This window comes from Herpailurus yagouaroundi, unplaced genomic scaffold, assembly GCF_014898765.1.
Source record: "Herpailurus yagouaroundi ecotype Mexico unplaced genomic scaffold, PumYag 197, whole genome shotgun sequence".
Taxonomy (NCBI): Eukaryota; Metazoa; Chordata; class Mammalia; order Carnivora; family Felidae; genus Herpailurus; species Herpailurus yagouaroundi.
Window position 1 is genome coordinate 8,343,635 of NW_024412428.1, and position 26,745 is coordinate 8,370,379.

A 26,745-nucleotide genomic window follows, 5' to 3' on the forward strand; every position below is an offset into this window, starting at 1 on the left:
GCAGGGTGTAGCTGTCAGTTAATTCATAAAGTCAACAGCCAACTGAAGGTCTAAACGGACAATCCATTCTAGTGCCCAAGAGACCGCCCTGCCAGCGTGTAGATGGGCAGAATGTACCTGGAACAGGATGTGAGGACTTGTCACCTCGTCACCCGAGGATCGCCTGGGTCCTGGAGCAAAGACGTCTCAGGAGGGATGAGATGGGCACTTCCGGCTCCTGGGAAGCAAAGAAGAGACGTTAGGCGCCACCCACCTGGGCCCCAGAACCTCCATGCCTGTGGCTGTGAGGCGAGGGATGATTCTGTTCAGCTCGGAGTCAGAAAAGACACCCGACCTATAACACCAAGCAAAGGTAGGTGGCATCAGAGGCCAGGCAGGTAAGGGTCCCTTCACGGGGACTGAACAGACATATGGTGAAGCACCACTGGGCAGGGGACAAGACAGGAAACTGGACGAGATGTCCTCCGAACCAGAGATCTTACCATGTGACCTCCACCAACGAGGACCAAATCTCAAACAAGCATCACCCAGACAGACTCCCTCCACAGACCTAGGGCACAAAGGTAGATGGGTGGTAGGTGGGAAGGCACAAAGCCGTGTGGGGAGAGAATCCACCTCCCCCCCCCCCCCACCACCTCTGACAACTGCACTGAGAACGGAAAGTGGCGGGGGCAGAAACTCTTATCTGGGTCCCTCAGGAAACAGTCAGACTCCACCTGTGAGTGGCCATCTTGCCAAAGACTCTCTGGACCAGCTGACAGATGGGCACAAACGTACGCCTGCCCTGGAGACTTCAGGATGGGCCAGGGTGCTCTAAATGTAGAACGCGCGCTGTCACCATAAGCCTAGCGGAGTGGCCTACAGTCCCACAAGGAATGGGATCGAGTGGCCGGAGCCCCCCCATCCGAAAGCAAGTTACCTCTGCTGATATAAAGTCCTCTGTCTCCTCAATCCTACCACTTCTACTTTGCACACACTCGCGCGCTCACCCAGGAGCTGGAGAGGTTTAATTAAAGTCTCCTGACGTGATCTGCACTAATGAAACCCAGAGCGGATTATCATTACACCAAAGATGCACATCAAGACGCTAATCAACAGAGTTTTGGAACTTCCACAGCAGCAAACCAGATTTCCAACCACGGAGATCCTACTCTATCCCGACCCACACCTTTTGTACGCTCATTGTACTCGAGGCTTCGTTCTTTTCCGCTTTCTATTTGCAAAATGTGAAAACCTACAGAAACACGAAAGGAACGTTTACATACCCTTCATCTACATTTACCGACATTTCTCATTTTGCCGTGTTCGTTTTATTTTTATATACACTTTTCTCGTGAACCATTTGATAGTGAGCTATAATAGCTACCGTGACACTTGACCTCTATTTTGGTAACTCCTAAGAACGACATCTCCGGCAAAACTGCAATGCCATTATCACACCGAAGACACTGAACATGCAGTCGATGGCATCTAAAACACGGCCCATAATCAAATGCCCCAAATTGACAGCGTGTTGCTCTTTCTCTATCATATGCCAGGTACCACAAGGGCACTGAGAGGGTCACGGCCCCGCAGGGGAGACTGACCTACAGATGCCTTACTGGGGACAAGGGCACTGAGGTGGTGTGGCTCATATGCGAGTCTCTGTCTTGGCTGAAGAGAAAGTGGTTGGCCCCACCTGAAGACTTGAGGAAAGGCCTTTGCAGTGAAGCCCTAAAGGACAAGTCTAGCCAACATATACACAGCAGGAACTGAACTGTGAAACTAGACAGGCTTGAATGTGGTTGCCAGAATAATACTGTCCCCCCCCCCAACCCCAAACATCCAAATCCCAATTCCAGGAATTGGTGAATATGTTAGGTTACACGGCAAGGACGAATTAAGGTTGCCAGAGGAATAAAGATGCTAATCAGCTGACCTTGAGATGGGAAGATTTTCCTGTGGCGAGCCTGATGTAGTCACGAGGGTCCACCAGGTGGAAGAGGGGGCGGGAGAGTCGGTGTCAGAGGGATGCAATGTGACAAAGACACCATCAGCCACTGCTGGCTTTGAATGTGTCAGGGGACCAGGAGCCAAGGAAGGCAGGCAGGCTGGGAGGGACAAGGAACTAGACTGTCTCTCAAGAGTCCTCAGAAAGGAACACACCCCTGCCACCACCTTGACTTGAGCCTGGTGAGATGTATTTCGGACTTCTGACCTCCATCCAGAACCGTCAGGCAATAAATGTGTGCTGTTTTAAGCCAATGAAAAAACAAAAACAAAAAAACACAGAGGCTGGAAACAAGGCTGGAAACTATCAAAGTGCTGGGAGATGGGGGCAAATTCATCCAAGTCCTTGTGGCCAAGTCAAGAAAACTACACACACTTTGCCCTTCCGGGAAGGGAGAGACAGCCAAGTGCCATGATCGGATCTGTATCTTAGGAACAAAACTCTGAAATAAAAGGAGCAGAAGCTAGAAGGAAAATAACTAGCAATGCTTGTTGCCAACGATAAAATTTGAGCTTTCAAACAAAAAAACAACAACAAAAAAAAATAGAATTTTGGAAAACTTGCATCTGTCACCAAGAACTCAAAAGATTCCCAAAACTTAAAACAGTTTTCTGATGACACTGGTGATGTTAACAAATGCGATTTTTAGAAAACAGTTACATGATGAAATCTGTCAACGTTTGAAGATCTGCATAATTCAGTAAGACAGTATTTCACTGAAACATGGACAAACGACTGATTCAAAGTACAAAGCGTAATTTTTGAAAAAAGTACAAAACAAGACACATTTTCAAGTACAAAAAGCCTGTCAATATGGTTTTAGATTCCACTGTAGAACCAACTACCTCCTTTCAAGTTTTTGTGCAGTATCGAAAAAGAACACTCAGGGGCGCCTGGGTGGCTCAGTCGGTTAAGTGTCTGACCTCGGCTCAGGTCATGATATCGAGGTTCATAAGTTCGAGCCCCGCATCGGGCTCTGTGCTGACAGCTCAGAGCCTGGAGCCCGCTTTGGATTCTGTGTCTCCCTCTCTCTCTGCCCCTCCCCTGCTCACACTCTTTCTCTCTCAAAAATAAATAAACATTAAAAATAAATAAATAAATAAATAAATAAATAAACATTTAAAAAAAAAAAAAGAACACTCATAATTATCCAAAAAGGCTACTATCCTTTTCCAAGTATCTACCTGAGGCCTATTTTCTTTATATATTTCAGCTAAAACAGACATCAAAACCGACTGATGCATAATTAGACATAACAATCAAGCTGCCTTCTATTAAGCTGAGCATTAAAGAGATTTGTAAATATGAAAAATGACACTACTCCCATTAAATTATTTAGCAACTAGTTATTTTTCATAGAAATGATACGTTAACAGAAAATGGCTTGTTATTTTTAGATGGATTAGTACGTAAATATTTGAAGCTGATCCCAACTCAAATTTGTAAGATGATAAATGTTGATACATTCCACCCACATAAGCAAGAGTTCCTTCGAGTCCTCAATAGTCTGTAAGAGCACAAGGCGGTTCTGGGACCGAACAGCTTGAGAACCGCTCCCTTATGGGCTGCCCAATCAAGTGAACACAGCACCAAGCTGGGTGTATGCTCACATCGCACAAGGTCCTCCCCTGCTTCTTTGGGCACGATGAAGCCGCCTAAAGGGGATCCCCACTCTGCTTCCATTCTCCTGTCACGGTATACAAGCAGTGAATGCTCAAGCTGGAAGTCCGGAAGAAAAGCATGCCATACGTTAATCCAGGCTGAACTCATCAGGATTAATGCGGTTGGAATGCATAGCAAATAAACTCATTATAACTGCTTTTCTTTAATCCAAGAATGTTCCAACCGATCATTCTACTCCTACAGATCTGGCGACTCGCTTTTTACCAAGGAAGGAGAATGCTACATACACTTCAGACCTTAAGGATTCAATTTCACTTGTGTCATAAACACAGCAAGCAACATTTCAACACCACCCCTGACAAGCTTCACTGAAAGGGTGTGGCTGTGACACCATGTGGCTCTGGGTAACGGGGGGCACCTGGCACACTGACGGGAAATATGTACGTAAAATAACATGGAAACACCAGCAAACATACTTCCACTGAGTAATTTACACATCAAAGGGAATCAGGTCTTCATTAAGTACACTGATGAACCACTAAAAATGCTTTCCCATTTATGAGACACAACCCCCAGCTCTTTGGCAACTTAAGTACCTGCTTTGCCTGTGAATGTGATTTTATTCCATTCATTCCACAAATGTCTTGGGCGCCAGATACAGTTTCAGAAACCAGAGAGGCGGCAGTGACCTTTATTGGACCAAAATCTCTGACTTCTTAAAGTCTATCACTGGAAATACCTCTCTGAAAACTAAGGATGGACGAAATATTCACTGGAGGAAGAACGCTTCTGGTTTCCTAAAGCAACTGCATGAAATCACCAGAAGTAAGATGAGCCCCAACTACACACGGGAAGGTCAGATGCTATGGTTACTGTAAGGAACAAAGCTACGGACAGCACAGTTCAAGGCGATCGGGGGATTTCTGTTAAGTTCACGGACTCTCACCGAGAACGCTGGCAAGAACGGAGCTCCTCTGGGAAGGCCCAGCAACCTATGGGACGCCCAAGGCAGTTCCCCAGCGGATGTGTGGGCTGTCAGAATCCTGAAAGGGGAGCATCTGTGGTTGAAAAAAGCAAATCATAATGAATTGTTTTCTTTGGCATGAATAGTTTTCAAATTTCAGCATAAGATTTATGTCGGTTAAAAGGGAGCACAGACTAAGAGGCTGAGTAGTTAAACAGAAACCACTTTTCTGCTCCAGGAAAGACGGGGAGGATAGAACCAAAGCCCCAAGTATAGGAAGGAGCCTGCAGTGTCCCCAGAACCAGCAGGGCAGGCTTCCGGGCATCACCAAAGGATCCAGAACTGAGCTCAGAGGCTCTCATACTTTCGTCTCCTGGTCCCCGGGGAGCCTGCTGCGTGGGCACTGTAGGAACCGCATCCAGAACAGTCCGGACTGTCCCAGCTGCACCTGCAACCCGCTGAGAGAACCACAGGAATATGGGAGTGATCCCTTCTCTCCTTCGGCCTCCCAGCCTTAACCCCGCACTTTAGATCTACCCAGAAATGATCAGACCCTTATTAACTGAAACAACATACCCTCAAGGGGCAGATCTGGAGGGTACCAGCATCCAAAATACTATGTTCTCCTATGTTTCCACTGGACCCACACTTCCTGACTTCCACAGCTCCACGGGAGCACAACACACACTGGCTTACCAGCTCCTCAACGGTAGGGCGGTGTCTTCTACCCGTGACCATGGGCTTTACAGCTGCTACTCAGCAGCTCCCCAGGAAAACTCGCAGAATAGATTCCAGCGTCCATCTCAGAATGTGAGTAACTCACCTCTTTTTCCAATTTCCAACGTCCGTCCTAATCCCGCCTGTATTTGGGACCTATACCAGTTTCTGTCTACTCCCTGAGACGGCAATAACATTTAAGCATAAATGCTGTTCGAAAGACTGCACACTCTGGTTCTACAAAACTTACTGGGGGAAAAAATGACAAACTCTAAAGGAAACATGGTCAAGGAAATAAGAGCAAGACATTTATCCTACCCCCTGTCCTTCGATAACTAAAATTACTCCAGCCATTCTGCACCAAGGAAAAGACCGCTGGGCTCACAATTTGATGACTCAACCTTCCTCTGAGACGCAAAATACTCCGGGAAAAGGCCACAAACCCCTTCTTTGCTCTGCGCTGCAAGGGGCCAGTGAAGGGCGCTCTTCCCCATCGGCCCGTGTCTCCTGGTGATGCCAAGGGAAGAGGAGGGGTGGCAGGAGAAGCTGGCGGGGGCCAGTCAGAGGTCACGGGATGCAGTTCTCAAGCAGGGGTGACTCTGCGCCCACCAAGGGGCATCAGGCAGTGCCTGGAGACGTTTCCGGTGGCCACAGCCGAGGGAAGCAGGTGTTGCCATCTAGTGCTCAGAGGCCAGGACTGCTTGCACGGACAGCCTTCCAACAGAGAGGCTTGGGAGCACTGGGGTGGAGAAAGCCTGCCTTACGTGTGAAACTGCAGACCGCAAAGTGTTCCACAGATTTTCTTTTTTAAGTAAACTGGTTTAATAATTCTATCAAAAAAAAAAAAAAAAAAGCTACAATATCTGAAAACAAGCACATATTCACAAGAGAGCAAAACCTTGTCACCATATCCCTGGAGAACCCTCCCGGGTACCCAAACCAGGATTGAGAATAACTAAGAGGCAAGGAGACGGCGGGAAAAAGTAAACGATTAAAAAACGCCGTGTGGACTAAGACATGCTCCCGTTATTAATCTGAGTTCTCACTTCTGAGGGTGAATTGGTATCTTGTAGAAGGCTTGAGACCCTCGCCCTCTGATGACTCTGCCTGGAAGGTGAAGGTCAAACCTTGAAGGGCTGATGGGACGGCCAGGCAGGGCCCCTGTGAGGGAAAGGAGCCAACCAGCTAAGCCCCACCACGCTCACAAGGTCCCCCAGGGAGAATGCCTCATCCCCAGGTCACGGGGCAGGCACAGAAGCTCCGAACAGCAGTGACCAGGACAACAGAAAGAGCCCACGGCCACTTTACTAAAAAGTCCTCTTGTTACGCCAAACACACTGTTTCAGTGTCTGAGTGGGAAGGACATCTCCACTCTGTGGTTCCGAGAAAGCACAGAGATGAGGCAGCGTCCAGCCTATGAGGAAGGTCGTTTCTCCCTCTCCCAGAAACGTTCTGCCCTCCAAGGAGCCATGGACATCTATTTTTTAATGCCCGAGATTCAGGGGCGCCTGGGTGGCGCAGTCGGTTAAGCGTCCGACTTCAGCCAGGTCACGATCTCGCGGTCCGTGAGTTCGAGCCCCGCGTCAGGCTCTGGGCCAATGGCTCAGAGCCTGGAGCCTGTTTCCGATTCTGTGTCTCCCTCTCTCTCTGCCCCTCCCCCGTTCATGCTCTGTCTCTCTCTGTCCCAAAAATAAATAAACGTTGGAAAAAAATAAATAAATAAATAAATAAAAAATGCCCGAGATTCAAAAAATGAAATCACAAGTTCTAAGAGTTGGAAGGGACCAATCCAACATCTGATGCAGAAATCCTCCCAGGCTGTCACAGGAAACACTGATCAGGGCAGGAAAGAGAGGGGAGAATGGGGGAGGGAGGAAGAGCCAGGCTACTGAAGGCAGGCACGAAGAAGTGACGCTCCAGGCAGCCACTCCCCCCCACCCCCTTCCCAGTTGTCACCCACCAGCCTCTGAATTCTGCCTCTGAGTCTGGAGTAATAAACACGCATCTGAAGCCAGCCATACCCCTCATAAGCAATAGCAACAGTAAGAATGGCTAACGTTCATGTTAAACGTCTACCATGTGCCAACACCCCCGCGGAAGGCACTGTATGTATGTGTACAACCTCATCTAACACTCAAACCAGGCCTTGAAGTTTACACAGCTGTCACACCCCCTTCACTTAGGGCAAGCCAGCTGTGTAAAGTAGTTATAAAGCGGAGCCTTGGTTCAAACCTTGGCGCATCCGACTCGAAACCCACCTGGATGCTCCATTATGTTTAATGCTACTGAAACGCTACATGAGATTATAATAGGTCCCCCAGGGCAATGGGCCATAACGTAATTACAGCAAAACTTTAATTAGACACGAGGAGGATCCCCCACTTAACAGTGACATGCAAAGGAATGAGGACACAGAGGTTTTCAAGGAGACAGACTTTGGTTTGAATCTCTGCTCAAATGCTGACCGGGTGAGTGAGTTGGGGCAAATCATTCTGAATCTTAGTTTCCTCACTTCTCCAAAGAGGAAACTACTGTGAGGCTCATGCAATTGTTTAAAAACAACAATAAATATATTTATCCACATAAATATATCATGCACTTTTGAAAGTAAATACATTCTTGGGAGACTGTCTCTGAGTAAGTGACATATTTCAGAAATACTTTCTCTTCATTTCATACTGTTCTTCAAATGCACTGGTTCCTACGTGGCATTTTGAAATTTCTCTGCCAAACAGTTAATGAGCTACACAAATAGATAAATGCAGCCAGGGGGAGCTGCTATTTTAAGAAATTCTCCAGTTCAAGTGAACAATTGTTTGATGTGTGAATAATTGGCTCTTAATTACATGGTTTGTCAATATTTTAAAAGAATCATCTCGTTAACGAGCTGAGGGGGTAGGCTGTGGCACCTACCCTGACTTTGGTCATTCGATGTTTCTGTCTGCGAGTAACTGAACCTTAAGAGTTTAATAAAATAGTCTTTGCCAGTGAGCAAGTGACGTATTATTTAAAAAAAAAAAAAAAAAAGGTGAAACATACGAATACAATATAAACATTACAGGGCATTCTCTAAATGGGCAGCAGAGAAAGGAGGCATGGGGGAATTTCGGAGCAATTCGGACCCAGGATGGAGTGGTCAGGGGAGGCAGCGGACAAGGTGAAGGCGCGACAAGGCTGAGGGAAGAAGCCAGGCACTCCTCAGACAGAGGGTGAGCAACATGCAAGCTGGAGTCATGGACGAGCACAAGGGGGTCCCGAGAGAGCAAGGGGGCAGGCCTGCCAGGGCATGGGCAGAAGGATGTCGGGGCTCTGCTGTCCACGGCCTACATAAACCTTCTCCAAGATCTCTTCTAGTTCTATGATGGATCCCCGGAAACACACACACGCATATATTTTGGCCCTACATTGGTACACTCTCTTGAGACTCGGTGAATAGAACTAGTGATCGCTTACGTTCAGGATTCCCTGAGGCCACCTGTCAGAGCCCAGGTAGATCTGTTGATCCACTAGGAAAATAAGCCTCTTGTACTCCTGCCGTGTGCCCTGGAGAGGTACCTGGGAGGCACCCCGAGAATGCAAGCAGCAGCCCACCTCTCTAGCCCCCTACTCCCAGTTCTTGGGCAGCTTCTTCAAGTTACACACCCACTCCCCGCTGCTGGTCTTAACCAACATTTTTTAAAGCGGTAGCATCCATGCAGAGACAGACCCTACGGTTTGGGGCCAAGGACCCTTCACCCATTCTAGCTCTCAAAAGGAAGTAACAGTGACTAGGCTTTTTACTAATCTGTCCCCCTCCCTTTGCCAAATCAAAGTTAAAGTTACTTCTCTTCGGGGGGCCAAGAAATGGTGTTGCTTGTTTCCTAAAAACCTAGGAGGAGGAATGTGGCGATGGCCGCACAGCATTGTGAATGTACTTAATGCCACTGAAACGTACAGTAAAAAAATATTCATAATTTTTTTAAACCAAGAAAATTCCTCAAAAAAACAACATACTTACCATATGACCTGGCAACTCACCCCTAGATCTATAACCAAGATAAATGTGTACACAAATGTTCACAGCAGCATGACTGAGAATAGCCCCAAAATGCTTAAACAACCAAAATGCCCATCAAATGATGAATAAACAGAACACAGAATATCTATACAATGGAATATTATTCAGCCCTTAGAAGGAGTGAAGCACTGACACCAGCCACCACAAGGATGAACCTTGAAAACACCATGCTAAGGGAAAGAAACCAGGCACAAGAGGCCATGTATTGTGCTCTTCCATTTATATGAAAGGTCTCAGATAAAGGCAGAAAGTGTATTACTGGTTGCCTAGGGCTGGGGTAAGGATGGAGGAGGGAATGCGGAGTCACTGTTACTGCATATGGGTTTCCGTGTAGGGGTGAATAAAATGTTCTGTGATTGTGCTAATGGTTGCTTAACTCTGTGCATATAATCAAAACCATGGAATTTATACTTCAAATGGATTAACTTTATGGTATTAATGTATATTCAATAAAGCTGTTAAAAAATAATAAAAGCTAAGAAGAGCCCAACCCGCCAGAGACCACAGCGCGGTTTTCTATTAACGGCACCTGGGCCGATTCCAGGACTTCCACACAAGTTCTGTGCAACAGCAGCATGTTCTCCGTGTCCTTTAATTCCGCTTCAAGTCAAAATTCTCCCCCCGCCCCGGAAATCAATAATTGTAGCTCCGGTTGCAGTTGTGAGAGGAGCTCCACCTCCTTGCACAAGCCACTTATTATATGTAACAGTCATTTTGCTTTGAGCGTTTCACCAAGGTGAAAGTGACTCCTATTTAATACACCCTCCCCGCAAGCTCTGGGTCTCTTCTTGTTCTGTTCCACTGCAAACATAAGTTCCAGGTTTAACACACAGCAAAGATCCTTCATGGTGACAGGGCACAGAATAGTAAAGCTGAGGAAGAGCGCAGCATTTGTTGGTTTAAATGACACACTTAAAGCTTTTAACTCAAGATACGGGAGACAGGAAATGCCTCTCTGTGCGCAGGATCTCAAGAAAATAGGAAGGCTTCAATAGGTAATCAGAAGTAAAAGATCATCAGGCGGTAAAAAATTAAGAAGGTCTCTTAGCACTAGCAAAGAATTTCCAAAGATCATCAAGGTGCACTCCCAGGACAGAGAAGTCACCAGTGAGGCAGGGAGAAGACATGCCCAACTTGGGGAGCTGGAAGGAAAACTGTCTGGGGAAACAAATTTCGGGATACTTTCTGCACTGAGTGTTCGGAATGCTCTCGAGGCTTGGTGGCGGCCTTTTGTCTGCCCAGGCACACCTGACAGGTGAGTTCATGCTACCCTCCGGGGCATTTACAAGCTCTGGGTACACAACTCCCTGCAGGCAGGCGTCAGCCCGCCCCTACCCTCCCACGGATGTGTCCCCAGCCCTACGGCAGCGCTGAAGAAGTGTATGAAGACAAATGAGCCTCGCATGTGGCCAGGAGGGCGGCCCACATCCAGGAGAGAAGAGCCTGCCTGCGCCAGCCCAGTGATTACCAGAAGGAATCAAGCAAGCACTTGCAAGCCTCGGCCTCTGAATTTCTGTACTTTGATACACTTAATTTGTTCTCCTGGGGCTAAATAGCTGGCTGTGTCGCTGCAGTCCTACACAGGAGCACAGTTAGGGAAACCTAATGTGCAGGGAATGATTTATGACTCCACGGGGCTCCCACCCAGGAAACCGTTCTCCCCAGGAGAAGCGGGGGCCAGGCAGACGGGTCACCAGACACACCTGCCATGTATCAGTTGGGACTCCACTTAAAAATGGCTCTGTTCTCTTTCCTCCCATCAACTTAGACAAAATTTCTTGAGGCACTTCTTGAAAACATTTTCATCTGTGTAAGATGGTCCCCAAATAAGACACCATCAAGGAATGCTAGTGCTGGGAAAGAGTCACAGGACCATCTAATACATCCAAACCAGTCTATTCTCACACCTGCTTTGGGAGTTTTTGCTGTATCTTTGTAGCATGCATATTGTTACTTATAACATTGTTTGTTAGAAGAATCCAGGGGCACCTGGGTGGCTCAGTCGGTTGAGTGTGGTTGAGTGTCCGACTTCAGCTCGGGTCACGATCTCACAGTTCGTGAGTTCGAGCCCCGCGTCGGGCTCTGGGCTGATGGCTCAGAGCCTGGAGCCTGCTTCCGATTCTGTGTCTCCCTCTTTCTCTGCCCCTCCCCCGTTCACGCTCTGTCTCTCTCTGTCTCAAAAATAAGTAAACGTTAAAAAAAATGTTTTTAAAGGAATCCACCTCTTTATAAATCAAATATTATTTTGTAGAAAGCTTTGTATTACTCCCAAATGGAATACCACCAAAAATGATCTGAACTCAAACATTAAACTCAGCTCCACTACCCAATGAAAAGTGCCATCTGTTTCCTGCAGGGCCCCTGATGGCTACAGCCATACAGGTAGTGAGCTCTGGACACATCAGGTCTCTAGTTTTTCTAATCTATGTTACCATTTAACATACCTATTAATATAAAAATGTCTGTGCACTCCCTAAAATTGCTCACAGGGCACATACATGCTGCACTTCGAAAAACAGCGGCCCAAATCTATGACTTGGCAAACTATGGCACTTGGCCCACTTTTGTATCAATCCCAAATTAAAAGTGGTTTTCACTGGTAAGTCTGTCATTCTCTCCCCCGCCCCTCTCTTTTTAAGGAGGAGGAAGAAGATGAGGAAGAGAAAGATTATTATTCAAAATACCACATCTGAATGACTTAGAAGCACCCGCATGCGGGTCTTCAGGATTCTATGTAACTGAAGGAATCTTACCAAAGAAGCCAGAAGTGTAAACCCTTTCAAAATGGGCCTCTGTCCGATCACTTCAACTGTAAACTGAGCCTTGTCTAAAGCAAACTAAAATGTAAGGATGCACAGCTGACCTAAATGGTCTCTGTCCTCCAGTGCCTGAATCACTTCCTCTTCTGTTTGTCCCAGAGCCACCCTCCACCCTCCTCCACCACACCCGGGAGCCCACCTGGGTGCACCCTGAGCTCTCTGGGGCCAGCAGGAGGCGGGCGGCTCTGTGATGGAACATTCCCCCCCACACAGCCAGCTGTGCTCACCAAACCCTCTCCTGCCCCTCCAAGCCTAGGGTGCTGGGCCACTCAGGGCCCCCTCACAATCCCAGGCCACTAAAACCGTCGGACCACCCCTAACCCTGGCCTTGCCTTTGTAAACAGTGGCTTTACTACACTCGCCGCCAATTACCCAGCTTGAGATGGCCATCTGCTCCCTGCAGGAGCCCTGATGACGCCAGCCTTACGGGCAGTGAACTCCGGGCGACTGCAGCTGCTTCTGCCACCTCGGGAATGTGGGCATCCAGGCCTACTCCGAGCACAATGCCTCTGTTCTAGAACTGCACAGCTGGACGGAGTCACGGACCACCTGCGGATTCACCCTCCTCCTCCAAAGCGAGCCGGACCCGAGCTGTCCAAGACCTTGCGTGATCTCAAAAATGCCCAGAGAGATTCTAGTGATTAGTTACAACAACATGCTGCACTATAAAAAGGTTTTTTTCTTTAAAGTCTTCAACTTAATTTAATAAAATCTGAGCAGCTGCTATGTCACAGACACTGTCCTCGGCGTTTCACACACACAGAAGATCAACAATCAATCCTCATGTTATAAATGAGAAAACTGAGCCTCAAAGGGAGTCTGTGGTACTTACCAGAGCTCTAAGTGGCTGATGTGAGAGTCGTCCCCACCTTCTTCACTCAGCCAGGCCCCGACCTAAACCCACCTCTTGGCTGGCCAGCAATCCCCTCCCTGCCCCCCTTACCATCCCTGCACACCAGGAAACACAGCAAGGCCACCCTCCAGTCTATCCGCAGCCAGCCCGGTCACATTACACAAATCAGGTTACAAGAAAGACAAGGCCAGGACCAGGGTCAGCAAGTTTTCTGACCTAACAGGGAAGCTCCCTCACAGCCTCATATACACAATCACATTCCCTGGGCCAGCCAACAGGTGAAACTATCTGGTACCTCCAACCTGAGTGTGAATCCCTAGGCAGGTGCCTTCACAATGTCTCTGTGGTATAAAATGAAATGGCTGCCGTGTGCAGTGGTCCCTCTTCGGAACATTCTCTGCCCACAAACTGGGCTTGGAAGACAATGCCAGGACTCTGTGCACCTGGGTGGGAAGGCCTGGCAACTCCTATCAAGCTACATTACTGACTTTAAGTCACACCGAGTGGAAGGTAATTTTCCTATGTCCGATTTTATATCTGCTCACTGATCTGAGGAATCAGAAGGCCTGCCTGGCCCTAGCTGTGTGATCTTGGGCAAGTCACTTGACTTCTCTGTTTCAGTCTTATCACCTGAAAACTGGGATAAGGATACTACTTACCTCACCTACACCTCACCCCATCGCTGCCTCTTCTCTACTGTGAAAAATCAAGGAAGACAGAGGCAAGATAGAAATGAAAATCTCCAATGAAACTGGATTCAAAATTTGGTAGGCAAGTAACTTCTCTGAGCTTCCTTCCTCCCCTCTGCAAGATGAAGAGAATAGTAATAATAGCTACTTCAGAGTTTGAGGAGGCCCAAATGAATTAAAACGTACAATGCACACAAGAGCACCTGGCACATAGTAAGTGCTGTATCTTTGCTATTATTATGAGTTCCTTGATTTATAAGAGGTCTCATTAAGAGCCAACTCGTGAAGCGATGTGAAGATTAAGTACTCAGAATAACTGTGCATTTATTATATGAAGGCATTTGGTAATTGACAAAGCACTATTCAAATATATAGGTAAGGGGTGCCTGGGTGGCTCAGTCGGTTAAGCATCCGACTTCAGCTCAGGTCATGATCTCACAGTCCGTGAGTTCGAGCCCCGCATCGGGCTCTGTGCTGACAGCTTGGAGCCTGGAGCCTGCTTCCGATTCTGTGTCCCCCTCTCTCTCTGCCCCTCCCCTGCTCATGCTCTGTCTCTCTCTGTCTCAAAAATAAATAAAAACATTTTTTAAAAATTAAAAAACAAAAACATATAGGTTAAAACATACAAATAAGTTGACACGTCTCATTTATTTCTATCTATCCTCTAATTCAGATGCTAAAAGACTCCAGAGCTATTGCTTAGAAATATGTAAACTGGCTTAAAACTATTAAAAATATAAATATATTGGGGCACCCTGGGTGGCTCAGTCGGTTGAGCATCCGACTTCGGCTCAGGTCATGATTTCACAGTCTGTGAGTTTGAGCCCCGTGTCGGGCTCTGTGCTGACAGCTCAGAGCCTGGAGCCTGTTTCAGATTCTGTGTCTCCCACTCTCTCTGACCCTCCCCTGTTAATGCTCTGTTTCTCTCGGTCTCAAAAATAAATAAAACATTAAAAAAAATTCTTTTAAATATTTATATATAAATATATTAATTATATATATATAAACAACATAATTAACAATGACTGGGTCTTTAGCCACTCGCTTTTATTTTAAAATACTTCAATATCCCGGTTTCTGCAGCACTAAGACCGATGTTCTCTGCAGCGTGTGTGTTGGGGGCTGGCAGTGACCGTAGCCGTTGTAGATCTCAGTTGTGTCATTGAGGTGCCAGGAAATGCTCAGTGAGTGCCCCTTGAGGAGTGAGCAGGTCACATGCTTCAGGCCGTGTGTCACTCCCCCTGGACAACGCCACACCAGCCAGAGACCTTTTCGTCGGTTTGGCTCTTGGGCCAAACCTGGAAGTTTTCGCCTCCGTTTAGAAAAACAAAATGCTTTCCTCCACCTGCTCTACCACAGGGGCGGCTCCTGTGACTTCTTCCACTCTGAACTCAGGCGGGAAAGAATGCCCAGTCAAGAGGCCACTTTCCTCCTTCCAGGAGGTCTGGACACTCACAAAGCCCAGTTATTTGTTTTGCCAAACTGTGTATACATTGAATGGAAATGTTTGTTTTCCATGTCCCACTTTACGTCTCTAAAGACAAATGATTAAAGAATATTTCAGGGACGCTTTTTTTTTGCTCATCCCCTCCAACCTGGTTGTATCAAGCAGCCTTGCTTCCTGCCTTTTAACTCACATTCTGTCGGCACATCATCCACTCTTCTTTGTTGACCTTTACGTGTACAATGTTGCTTCAAAACCCTTCTTCAAAGGAAAGGTCAAAGTGAAACGTCACCGGGAAGGATGCCAGGTGGCCAGAGGCCAGGCGGGCACCGGCTCCCGGCGCTGAGGTTACCTGTGGGGTGTGCAACAAGGTGCCAAAGGCAGGTAAACAGGCACCACAGCTGGACCACCTCATCTAATGCCCCAAAAAGCCCTGTCCTCCAGCCCTGGCCCCCGGCCCTCAGGGCAGAGTAGGACCCTTCATCCAAGAGGCACTTCCTGAGCGTTCCAGCACACGAACACTCTGTTAGGAACGGCACGGTACAGAGAAAGCTACGGGGTCCCTGCCCTAGGGGGGCCTGTAATTTAACAGGGAAGAAAGGACATATGAAGAAGCGTAGAGAGAGAACACGAAGGTGGATTTCAGAAGGACAGAGGGTTGGGGAGGTGAAAGCCAGCACTATGGAGGGGACTGCCAAAGGAGAGTGGGACTAGAAAGGAAGATGCAGGTGGGGGGGGGGGGGAGGGAAGGAAGGGCCAACGGGATGCAATGAAACATTGAACATAGAGGCAGGAGGTGAGAGCAAGACAGAGTGAACTCTAAAACCGCAAGCCTGCTTGACAGGGAGACTGAGGATTCCTCGAGAAGCGATGTCAAGAAACAAAAGTGGGCAGCAAATCCCCAGTCTGGGTTTGGAAGCACCGAGGTGAGGGGAGATGAGGTGGCCCTGACAGTCTGAGTCTGCCACTCTCTCTCTGCTCTGGTTCATAATATACTAAGGGGTTAGAGGCATATGAGGGAAGAGAATTAGCAACACAGTAGACCAAGGATACCATCTAGAAACAACTGACACGGACACACAGACGCCAACTCAGTGAAAACTTCAACTCTGCAAACCATGATCTAGGAAAAGTCAGACGTGGATGGAACGAGATGCACAGAACAAAGAGGGGCAGAAGCTAAACGGAGTGAAATCTGCTATAGGTAAGGGCTGACGTGTGCAGAAAAACCTTTCCTGAAAATGGAAATGGAAAATAATTTACCCTGATGAGAATAATTTCTGAACACTGCAAAACTTAGGTGGCTTATCTGCGCTCCAAACAAACATAACTGACTTGAGCTGAAGCGCACTCAGGGAAAAATTTTCATCAAAAATTTGCCTGGGATGATACTGCTGAGAAAATGTGTACATTTACAGAGTCAAAATAACCTCAGATCAAACCTGTGTGTCCAGCAGAGCCCAGAGGCCTACCCGCAAACAGCTGGACGTGTGCAAGTCCGAAATGGAGGCCTCCCTGTGAGAGGTGAGTGTTGACAGGGAGAGGCCTTGTCCCTGGGAGACAAGGAGGGAGCATCACACTAGTGAATAGGAAAAGACCAATTCCAGAAAGAGTTACGGACCCTCTAGGAGGAAGGAGTGCGGCTCCATGCATCTCTCTGCCGGCCACACCAACACCTTGTGGCCAGAAGCCACAACACAGAGGAGGGTATTCATGCCAGCTTGGCAGAGAGTTACTAGATCAAACATAGGACATCCAGTTAAATCTGAATTTCATGCCAACAAAGAATAATGCTTCAGTATAAGTATGTCCCAAATGTATCATAATTGTGTCCCAAATATGCCAACAAATACTTTTTGTGGTTAAAAAAAATGTGATACTAAAAAAGTAGCCAGTGCTTATGTATAACCCAAATTTAACTGGGCGTCCAGTATTTTTTATTTGCTAACTCCAGGAAGCCTAGCTTGGTGTTGACGGCTCAGGTCTGAGCTCTTCACCTTCTTGCCTTTAGCCATCAGCCCTGATTTCCAGACTACCTCTCTGCAAAGGTTCTTCCACAGTCCTAGCAGAGAGGGGGTCTCCCCCTTACATACTGTGAGTGCAGGGAGCCTGCTGCAACAGACCCAGAAAAGGAGAGATTCTGCAGGAAAAAGGAATGACCAACCATATTATATATTTCAGAAAGACAACACGGCGTGAGCACTGACGACCGATCGCAGAATCTAACTGGAAAAAAGAGGCAACGGAAAGCAGTTTTAGTATAATAATAAGAGCCTACTTTTCAGGTGAAAGCAGGTGGTGAGAACATGACATTCACTCTAGTTAGCTTCATCATTAAAAAAAAAAAAGGGGGGGTTGTCAGCCAACTGCTTCCACCTTCACAGCATCTGCAGAGAACCCCAAGAAATCATGCCCCAGAAGGGCAAGCACTTGGGTCACTCAGTGTTAGCACCCACAGGCACGCAAACAGCGTTTGCTGAATGAATGAATGAATGAATGAATGCATGCATACACTTCTCAAAAAGCTTGTTCTAAATTTGGAAATCTTACGTTTATCAAAAACGTGAGTCTAGGGTAAATCTGAACGTTTCATGGCAGTGTCACCACAGTGGCCAGCTAATAGTCTTTGCTCTTTGATTGGTCAGCTGAGGATTATCTGTACTAGGAATCACAAGGGTCTGTGCTGGGCCTACACCAAACAAATGAACAAAAACACCTGCTACTCCACCTGATGGAGCACATGTTAAGATTCACATAAATCAAGCAGAGAAGAAAGGCCACCACCTCCTAAACTGAAGTGAATCTGGTTCAGAGCACAATTTTTTTTCTAGGCCCCTTTGTGTAACCGTTGCAACTGTTTTCTTCAGTTACAGGAGCGCTTAATCAAACAAACATCTAAAAACAGCACAATTTTCTTATTTAAACATAAAAGTATTTTCAACGCTGCACCAATTTCCCTTGATCTGTGTTGGAAGGAATCCCAGGGACGCCTTACCAAAACAATAAACTTAAAAAAAAAAAAAAATGACATATATTTTCATAAAGAGTACTGTATGTATACTGCTTCTAACTTGGGATAAATCCCCAGTATATTCTGAATTTTTAAAAAGAACACTTTATTTGCTTTGCTACTGTGGAACTTTCCATTCTGCTAAAAGGCCCCAAATTTAGAATTTACAAACAAACCTTGCCTGGACAAAGTGAAAGTGTACTTAGCTTATGGATATGCTAACTCCTGGCATAGAACAAACGCTCAATAGCTCTGCCGCCAGACTTCAGGTATTTAATGACAGAGTTAGAAGACGTAGGCTCGAAGGAAGTGTATGTACAAATTAAACCAAAGGTTTTTCGTACCAGCACCTGAAAGGTTTAAATGCCAGACGGAGTCTACGTTCTCAGTACTAATTTTTTCAAAGTTGGTCCAAAGGAATAGATCTGCGTCCCGACACGGAGGACACTGGTGCCAGCTCTGGCCACCTGCCACTGCCTTGCGACTTCCAAGCAAGGGCTCCAGAGCTCCCCAGGCAGAGCTGAAGATACGCTTTCTGGTATTCATCTTCATCAAACATCACTGACGCCTAATGTTGCCTACTGCAGCCGTAAACGAGAGCATTAACTCGTGAGCCCGGCAGAGGCAGGAAACGCTATGCATTCTGCAGGTGGAAAGCACCGCCAACTGCCTCCGACAGATAAGACTGACCAGTTCTCTCACAGCTGGGAATTAATGCAACTGACGTGTTTCCCAGGGTCCCAAACTCTCCCTACTTCCCAAGGGCACACCAACAATACCACCTTTGACAAACCTGTACTTTGTGGACCTGCACAGTGTCCATGCTGGAAGGGAGCTGAGCTGCTCAGGGCCGTCTGCCACACACGTGCACTGACGGGCTGCCGTACCTGTTCACTTGCTGGGGAGCCTTGTTGGAGGAGTGGGCTGGGGTTTTCCTGGACAACAAATGCACCATCTCTACCACCATTAGAAGGCAAACAGAAAAATAGGGAGTGATCTACACCGGGAATGAACATCTACTGCCTGACTGCTAAGTGTGCAGCTGAGCGCACGGGTCAGCCACTGCCTGGGCTCTCAGACGCCCTGGGAGCTGGGATCTGCCTGAAGGATGAGCAGAACGAGGCTGGGTACAGGTCCCCGTGTCTGGAGCAAAAGTCGAAACCCAGGTCTGTCTGGGACCCAAAGTCATCCAGGAAGCTCTAGGTCAGAAGAGTCCCTGCCCTTGTATCCACGGCTGATCTTTTAAATTAATGACCTAAATTTAAATGCCAACATGAAACTTTATAAACTATCAACAGTGAAACACAGGTCAATTCTAGAATTCGAATAAAGTTCCAAACATAACTTAGCCTTTTTCTTTTCTTTTTTTTTTTTTTTTAAACAAGTCTCCTTTGGTTAAAGGTACAGCGAACTCGACAGTCAGATGTGGCTGAAGGCTCCCCTTTGCCTGTGCCTCTTCTCTGAGGCCACCCTCCCTCCAGGGCAGACCACTCCTGATGGCATCCTGGGCTTTCTCCGCAGGTCTGGCCAGTGAGCTGGCTGCACTCCAGCTCTAACTCCATGCTGCCACCCAACTGGGTCAGGGTTAGTCGGAGCAGGGCACCTCTCTCAATGGCTCCCACAGTCAGAGCCAAATGCAGGAGCCAGCAGCAAGTACCCCACTGGGGGTGGGAGAGGGTATGGAGGGCACGGAGCAGCCAGAGGAGTGAGGAACAGGTACTAACTGCAGGGCAGCGGTGCCCGCATGGGCGTGGCCCTCTGCGGTCCCAGGTAAGGGAGGGTAAGGTGGAGAACACCCAGGAGAGAGCCAAGGAATCTCCTGGAATTTGGTTCCAAGAGGGGGCTGTGTCCATCTTGGGGCTGCAACTCACTTTACAAGAACCACAGAATGTAAGTAAGACAACTCAAGGGGGAAAAAAAATGACAGAGAGGGAGGGAGGCAAACTGTAAGAGACTCTATTTTTAAATACTGAGAACAAACTGAGGGTTAATGGGGGTGGGGGAGAGGGGAAAGTGGGTGACGGGCATTGAGGAGGGCACCTGTTGGGATGAGCACTAGGTGTTGTACGGAAACCAAATTGACAGAAAATTATATTTAATTAAAAAAAAAAAAAAAAAGACAACTCAGATGGGCCTCCCAACCACAAAGTCCGTCCTGCTCCTGTCCAAAATGCCAGGCAGCCCAGATTTGGAGAACCGAGAACATAAATAACATCTCAGTCAAACTTGGCATGCTCTGGACAAGAGTCCTGTCTTCAGAGAAGCTCACAAAGCAAGCTTTGTAAGCAGGCTCGTCCCACGATAGCATTTGCAAAAGATCGGTGATAAACCCCAAGCATCCCTGGCTCCATCCAACTATCAAGAAGGACATTCTTCTTGAGCCCACTGCCCTTTTCTGCCTCTACTACCTCTGGTTCTGTCCACTTGTTACCAGCGGCAGAAAGTACTATTTTTTTTTTTATTTTCTTACTGAAGAATAATTTTTTAATTTATTTTTTAACTTATTTTTTTAAGTAGACTTCGCACCCAGCACGGAGCCCAACGTGGGGCTCAAACTCACGACCCTGAGATCAAGACCTGAGGTGAGATCAAGAGTTGGACGCTTAGCCGACTGAGGGACCCAAGAGCCCCAAGCACTATTTGCTTTGTATTTATTCTAAGACATTTCGAAGTCCTGACAAGGGACAGCCTCTGACTTCCAGAAATGGCTGATAAATCTGCAGGCTCACCTTGCCCTGGCCTACGGGAGCTTCAAACTCTGGTCACACCTCTTTTTCCTGGTATTGCCACACTGGACAGTCCCAAATCTTCCAGTAAACCCTCCTACAAACTCTCCTCCATTCTCAAACAAAGCCAAAGCCTTTGGAACTCAAAGACTAAAAATTTCCCCTCTTCTGTAATACAACCCTTATCGGATTTCTGTCCAGAGGGCAGATATTTAAGACTTCTGAACTTCAGCTGTACAAGTGAAATCTTTTTTTGCAAATTTGACTCTTTGCCATCCTTTGTCCTCCTTTGAACCTTATATGAACCCGGTGGCACAGCGGAGTGTGCTCTGTTTGATACACCGGTGTGTTATTTTTATACACGCACATCTGCATACCTAAATCAGAAAGCTCTATCATCAGCCGGATCACGTCCACTAAGGCAAATCTAAAGGACTTTGGACAGAATGCCCTGAAGAAGGGGGGGGGGGGCCCCCCTTGAAGTTGAAGCCCGCGAAAGGTGCCCAATGTCCCGCCAGCTGTCCCCAGGTGGGTCTGCCCCAGGAAGCAGCCACCAAGGGAAAGCTGCCCCAAGTGGAGACAAACACGAGTCCGGGACCCTCCGCCCTCCACTGCTATTTCTCCCTGGACGTCAGGTGCTCCGTGCAGTCTGAAGACCCACTGCCGGAGAAGCGGTGACCCTTCGATACCCCCCATACTGGCTCCCTGTCACAGCCTGTCAAAAGCAGCATGAAAAAGAGTCACACGTGCCCTTTTCTCTGCATGTGATGCGAGGAAGCAGGCAAGAACCTGTCCCTTCTCTTTCAGACTTTTTTCTTCATTCCACTAAGGAGAAATACGTCTCTCAGAGGAGGTGGGGGAGAAGCAGAAGCAAGAACACGGTGAAGGGTTTTCCGTAAACACCGTTTCCGCAGCAGAAGACCACTGTGTGGAGACGACAACACGGAGCCTCGGAGGGGCTCTGCGTCTGCTGCTGCTGCTGAAGGGCTCACCCTAAACTCAGGCAGGGTGGCTTAACGGGGGAGTTTGCTTTCTGTTTCCTTTGATGGGGGCTGTATATATTTTGACGTGTATGGCTGGCGAGTCCTGGGAAAAAATCACGTCTCTCAAGCTTCCTCCCTGGTGAGATAGCGTGGGACTGGGCTGCTCATGACCTATCCCGACATTCCAGAACCTCCGCAGGAGACGCCCCGCACAAGAGGACACTGCTGCCAAGGGCCTGACACCGGTGGCCGGCTGCCCCTGCTGGAAAGTTCTTGCCCTTGCCCAAGGGTAAACATCCACAAGTGCCGTGCGGGACCTCGAAACACTTGGTCCAAACTCCTCACTCTTTCCTGAGATGCACTTAGGGAACGCACAATTCTGAGCTGCACGGGCTCTTCTGGAAGACTCCTAAGGGGGAAGGGATGAGAGTGTGGTGGACCGTGGGGATGCTGGTTACCAGGTCCTTCTTTTTTTTTCTTACAGGAGCCATTGTGTTCCCCCTGGCTGCAGTAGTCACCCGGCTCATCATTTCTGGACTAAGACAGACAAGGGGACACTTCTTAGTCAAGACCTTTGCACCAACCTAACACCAAACCATCTGTTTTCTACTACATCAGATTACTACCATTCCCACTCCACACCCACTTTTATGGTAAGGACACCAAGCCACATGGAGCTCTTTAGTAGCTCCATAATCATGGAACGTCACTAACTTCCTGCCTAAGGCCGGAAACCCCAAAGACAGTCTCCTAGTCCAATCTCATCTGAATGCGAAAGCAGAAAATGTGGCCTTCCTTGGAGAGGAAGACATGATAAATCCCCAGGGGGACCCTGTGGCTGGGCAGCAAAAGACAAAGGACCTTAGGCGCTAACCACCTCTCATCAAGCCGTGTTTAGAGCCCGTGCTTCCTCTCCACCACGTCTGACGTCCTTGCACATTCAGAAAAAAAAACCCGTATTCTGGGGCGCCTGGGTGGCTCAGTCGGCTGGGCGTCCGACTTCGGCTCAGGTCATGATCTCACAGTTTGTGAGTTCGAGCCCTGCATCGGGCTCTGTGCTGACAGCCTGGATCCTGGAGCCGGCTGGATTCTGTTTCCCCCTCTCTCTGCCCCTCCCCTGTTCATGCTCAGTCTCTATCTCTCAATAATGAATAAACATTAAAAAAAAAAAAAAAACCAAAACCCGTATTCTACAAGTTACCCCTTGTATTCAGACAACACACAGACGGGCATGGAGAGAACATGTGCTGGATGGTATACACAGCCTTCTCCTTTACAAGGTGTTTTTATACCTTAAAACATGTCTTAATTCCCTTACCTGGCCGCTTTGCTGAACTATAAAGCCCTATCTCTGCCAAGGCGATGAGTGCTACAGAGCCGATTGATTATTCACAGGCCCAACTGCAAAGTTTCCCCCGGGGTAATTCATTGCTCATCTTAAGGCCTGGTGAGACAAATAAGCAATGTGCAGGTTTCTACAGACTGGAAAGTGTAAACCGCCCTCTACACCCCCGTATGAGATGCCATAAATTAAGGCTGATTTTCGCAAAGAAACGATGCTGTCACGGGATTTCATGCAGAAGGCAAAATGCAGAAGGTACGAGAGGGCATGGAGTGCGGGGCAACGGTCAGTCCCCTCCACACCCTGACCGCACCATCACCACCGCCGTTCCCAGACCTCCCAACAAGGTCCGGTCTTGGCTCACGAGTTTTTACAGAAGCGATTACAAGCCCCAAATTTAGAGAAAAAAAATGTAAATGATGCTTTTATATACCATTTGATAGAAAGATTTCTAATGAGCATATGAATTAATGAACCAGACAACACAGCAAAAATAAAACTCACACTCGCTGAATTTAATACCATTTAATTCCTGTTGCTTCTTCCTCACGCCTCCCCCCCCCTTTTGTATCCTTGTGAAAAGGTATCAACACATTTTGGAGGACTTCTGGAAGTTTTCACCCCATCTACAGTGAAACATGGAGAAACAGGACCATATCAGAGCTTTTGGAGAAACCATTCTGCCTTGCTTTCTTTCCTACTTTCAATGTCCCAGTGCAAATACGTGTACTAAGCACAAACCTTCTAACTGAAAGACTGTCAAAAGCAGGTAAGTTCTCCCCCAACTATTCCAAGTCTCTCCCCTTGGCCAAGCCAGCACCTCTGGGAGGCCGAAGGCGGATAGGATTCACGGACAAGCACCCCTTTTACCTTCAGCCATCCATTCCTACGACTGCCTAAAACCAAACACACAGAACCGCAAGGGGGCTTAAACCCCCGAGCGTCGCCCAGACACGGGCCCTCCTTTGCCAAGTGGCATCCTGGTTTAAGGTCTTCCGAGCAGAGGACACAGAACCTCGCGTCCTGCGGCAGCTCTGGCACCGCCATGCCCCGTCCCTTGGCACGTCTCCCCCCACCCCTTAATTAGAAAGCGCCTGACATCCATCTCTTGCATGAAGAATTTCCTGACTAAGAGAAAACAAGTAGCAACCTCTCCTGAGCCCACCTGCACCACTCCCCAGCCTTGTGGAGGAATCACTTTTGAGTGTTAATTTACACCTCCTCCTCCACCAGCAAAGTAACAACACATGTATGTGCAACCTCAGGAACTGGATGTTTCACTTGGCAGGACCCTCCCACGCCTACTGCAGCTTAACCCTTTATAGGCCGGCCAACCCTGATATAAAATACATAGCTCACATTTATTGAATACCGGGCAATGTTCTAAACTCACTTTATCTCTTTGATCCTCAACACAGCCTACAACATGGGGACTGTCACTTTCACCATTTTTCAAATGGGGAAACTGAGGCACGGAGCTGCAGACGGTCGTGCACACAGACCTCCTGAAATGGGGTCGGGTTGCTGGCCACCTTGCGGAAGCATCCTAAACCACAGTGGGTTTTTTTTAAATTATTTTTTTAATGTTTTTATTTATTTTTGAGACAGAGAGAGACAGAGCATGACCAGGGGAGGGGCAGAGAGAGAGGGGGACACAGAATCCAAAGCAGGCTCCAGGCTCTGAGCTGTCAGCACAGAGCCTGACGTGGGGCTTGAACTCACAGACTGTGAGATCATGACCTGAGCTGAAGTCGGATGCTCAACCGACTGAGCCACCCAGGCGCCCCTGTTATTTAGTTCTTGCATCTCCTTTCATGTTGTGCCGTCCCTCTCCTGCTGCCAGGGCCTCAGCTGCCACTTGTCCCATGGTGAGGAGCCCCACCTCTGCTGGCGATTACCACTTCCTACCTGCAGTCGGCTGTCAACAGACAACCAGGCCAGTCAGACCTGAGTACACCAATGGGCTCCCACACCCCTCCCGCCCCAAGGGCACTGAAGCATGCAGCTCTGTGACAGGCGCCTCAGTTCTTGACAAGGTGTCTTCTGAGCATCTGCTCCACACCAGGGACCGCTCCAGGTTCTGGAGCCACATGTGCCCGGGCCCTGTCCCGGGGAGCTGGAGGTCTCCTCGCTTCATTCCAGGTTCCGGCAGTTTTACGGATGCCTGCTAGTCCAAGAGATCCCAGGAGCTGGTCAGACACGCCCACCCCGGACCCACTTTTCAGGGAGACTCCCCAGGGGAGGATCTCTGTGCACGTACTGGGCCGGGTGGTTAAAGGACACCTGAAGTTTGACTTTAGGCTATGAAAGCCTCTATTTTATTTCGCTTACACGCTTGCTGAAACGTATTCCTTTTCTCTGTCTTTAATGCCTGCCCCATCACATCTGCCCAATCCATATGTGTGTACCTACTCCATGCTTTCTAGATAGTGACAGAGGAGTACAAGTAATAACGAAGGGAGCGTATCGCAAAATGCAGTGACAGCGGAAGTCTCTTGCTTTGGGTACTACATTTCCAGAAACAAAATACTACATGCTTAGTCTCGACCCCAGGTTCAAATTTCTATTTTATTAGTGTACAACCACATCTATAGGTGCAGGCCTTCGGTGAAGTCTAGGCCTAGCAGGGCTATGGCTTCAGACCACGGAATTAAAAATTTTTTTAATGTTTATTTATTTTTGACAGAGAGAGAGAGAGAGAGAGAGAGAGAGAGAGAGAGACAGAGCATGAGCAGGGGAGGGGCAGAGAGGGCGGGGGGGAGACACAGAATCTGAAGCAGGTTTCAGGCTCTCGGCTGACAGCACAGAGCCCAACGCGGGCCTCGAACTCACAAACCGTGAGATCATGACCTGAGCTGATGTCTGACGTTCAACCAAGTGAGCCACCAGGCTGTGGAATTTTAAAGGAGCCTACGTCCATGCCGCACACGTAATAAAGTGGACCACGCAGTCCTGCCAGCTCAAGAGCAGCTGTTGTCTGGCAGCAAGAACAATTCTAGGGAGAAGGGGAGGGAACCAGAGTTTCTGAATCACTGCTCATTTGAATTTGGGGCTGCATTGCTTGTTCCCACAACGCATCAGGATGGAGGAGGGATCACTCCCAGCCCTCTCTCCTTGCTCCCGTCGTCTCTCCAGGGCAAATGGTATTTCCTTCCTGTGCACAGCCACATACCTAGCTGGAAAGAGACCCCTCCTGAGGTGCCAACACCCCTAAGCCCTTAAGAGGCCCCAAATCTCCCACCAGCTCAAAGGCTCTCCAGGGTGATTCAGCAAGAGCTCCCTTGCAGATCCTCAAGGCAAAACAGTCAACAGGCAGCCAGGAGCAACGGGGAAGTGCTGGCCTCCCCAGCCTCTGCCCCCACTCGAAGTCACCCAAGAAATCCAGAATGGCAATCCCCCTGCCTTGACTCACCAGACATAGACCTGAGAGAATCCTCCCACAAACTACACCTGATAACTTTCCAAAATTCTGATTGTATCCAACTCTGACACTAGGAAGACTTTCTTCCCAGTTCAATTCAGATAACC

General features: G+C 48.1%; 1 protein-coding gene across 1 annotated transcript in view; it reads right to left on the reverse strand.

Moving 5' to 3' along the window:
- SLC7A1 (solute carrier family 7 member 1) overlaps positions 1-26,745 on the reverse strand; it is a 72,307-nt gene that overhangs the window by 42,493 nt on the left and 3,069 nt on the right. The window contains exon 2 of the mRNA XM_040448122.1: positions 118-217. The gene's annotated coding sequence lies outside the window, so the exon portion shown is untranslated. The remainder of the gene's footprint in view (positions 1-117; positions 218-26,745) is intronic.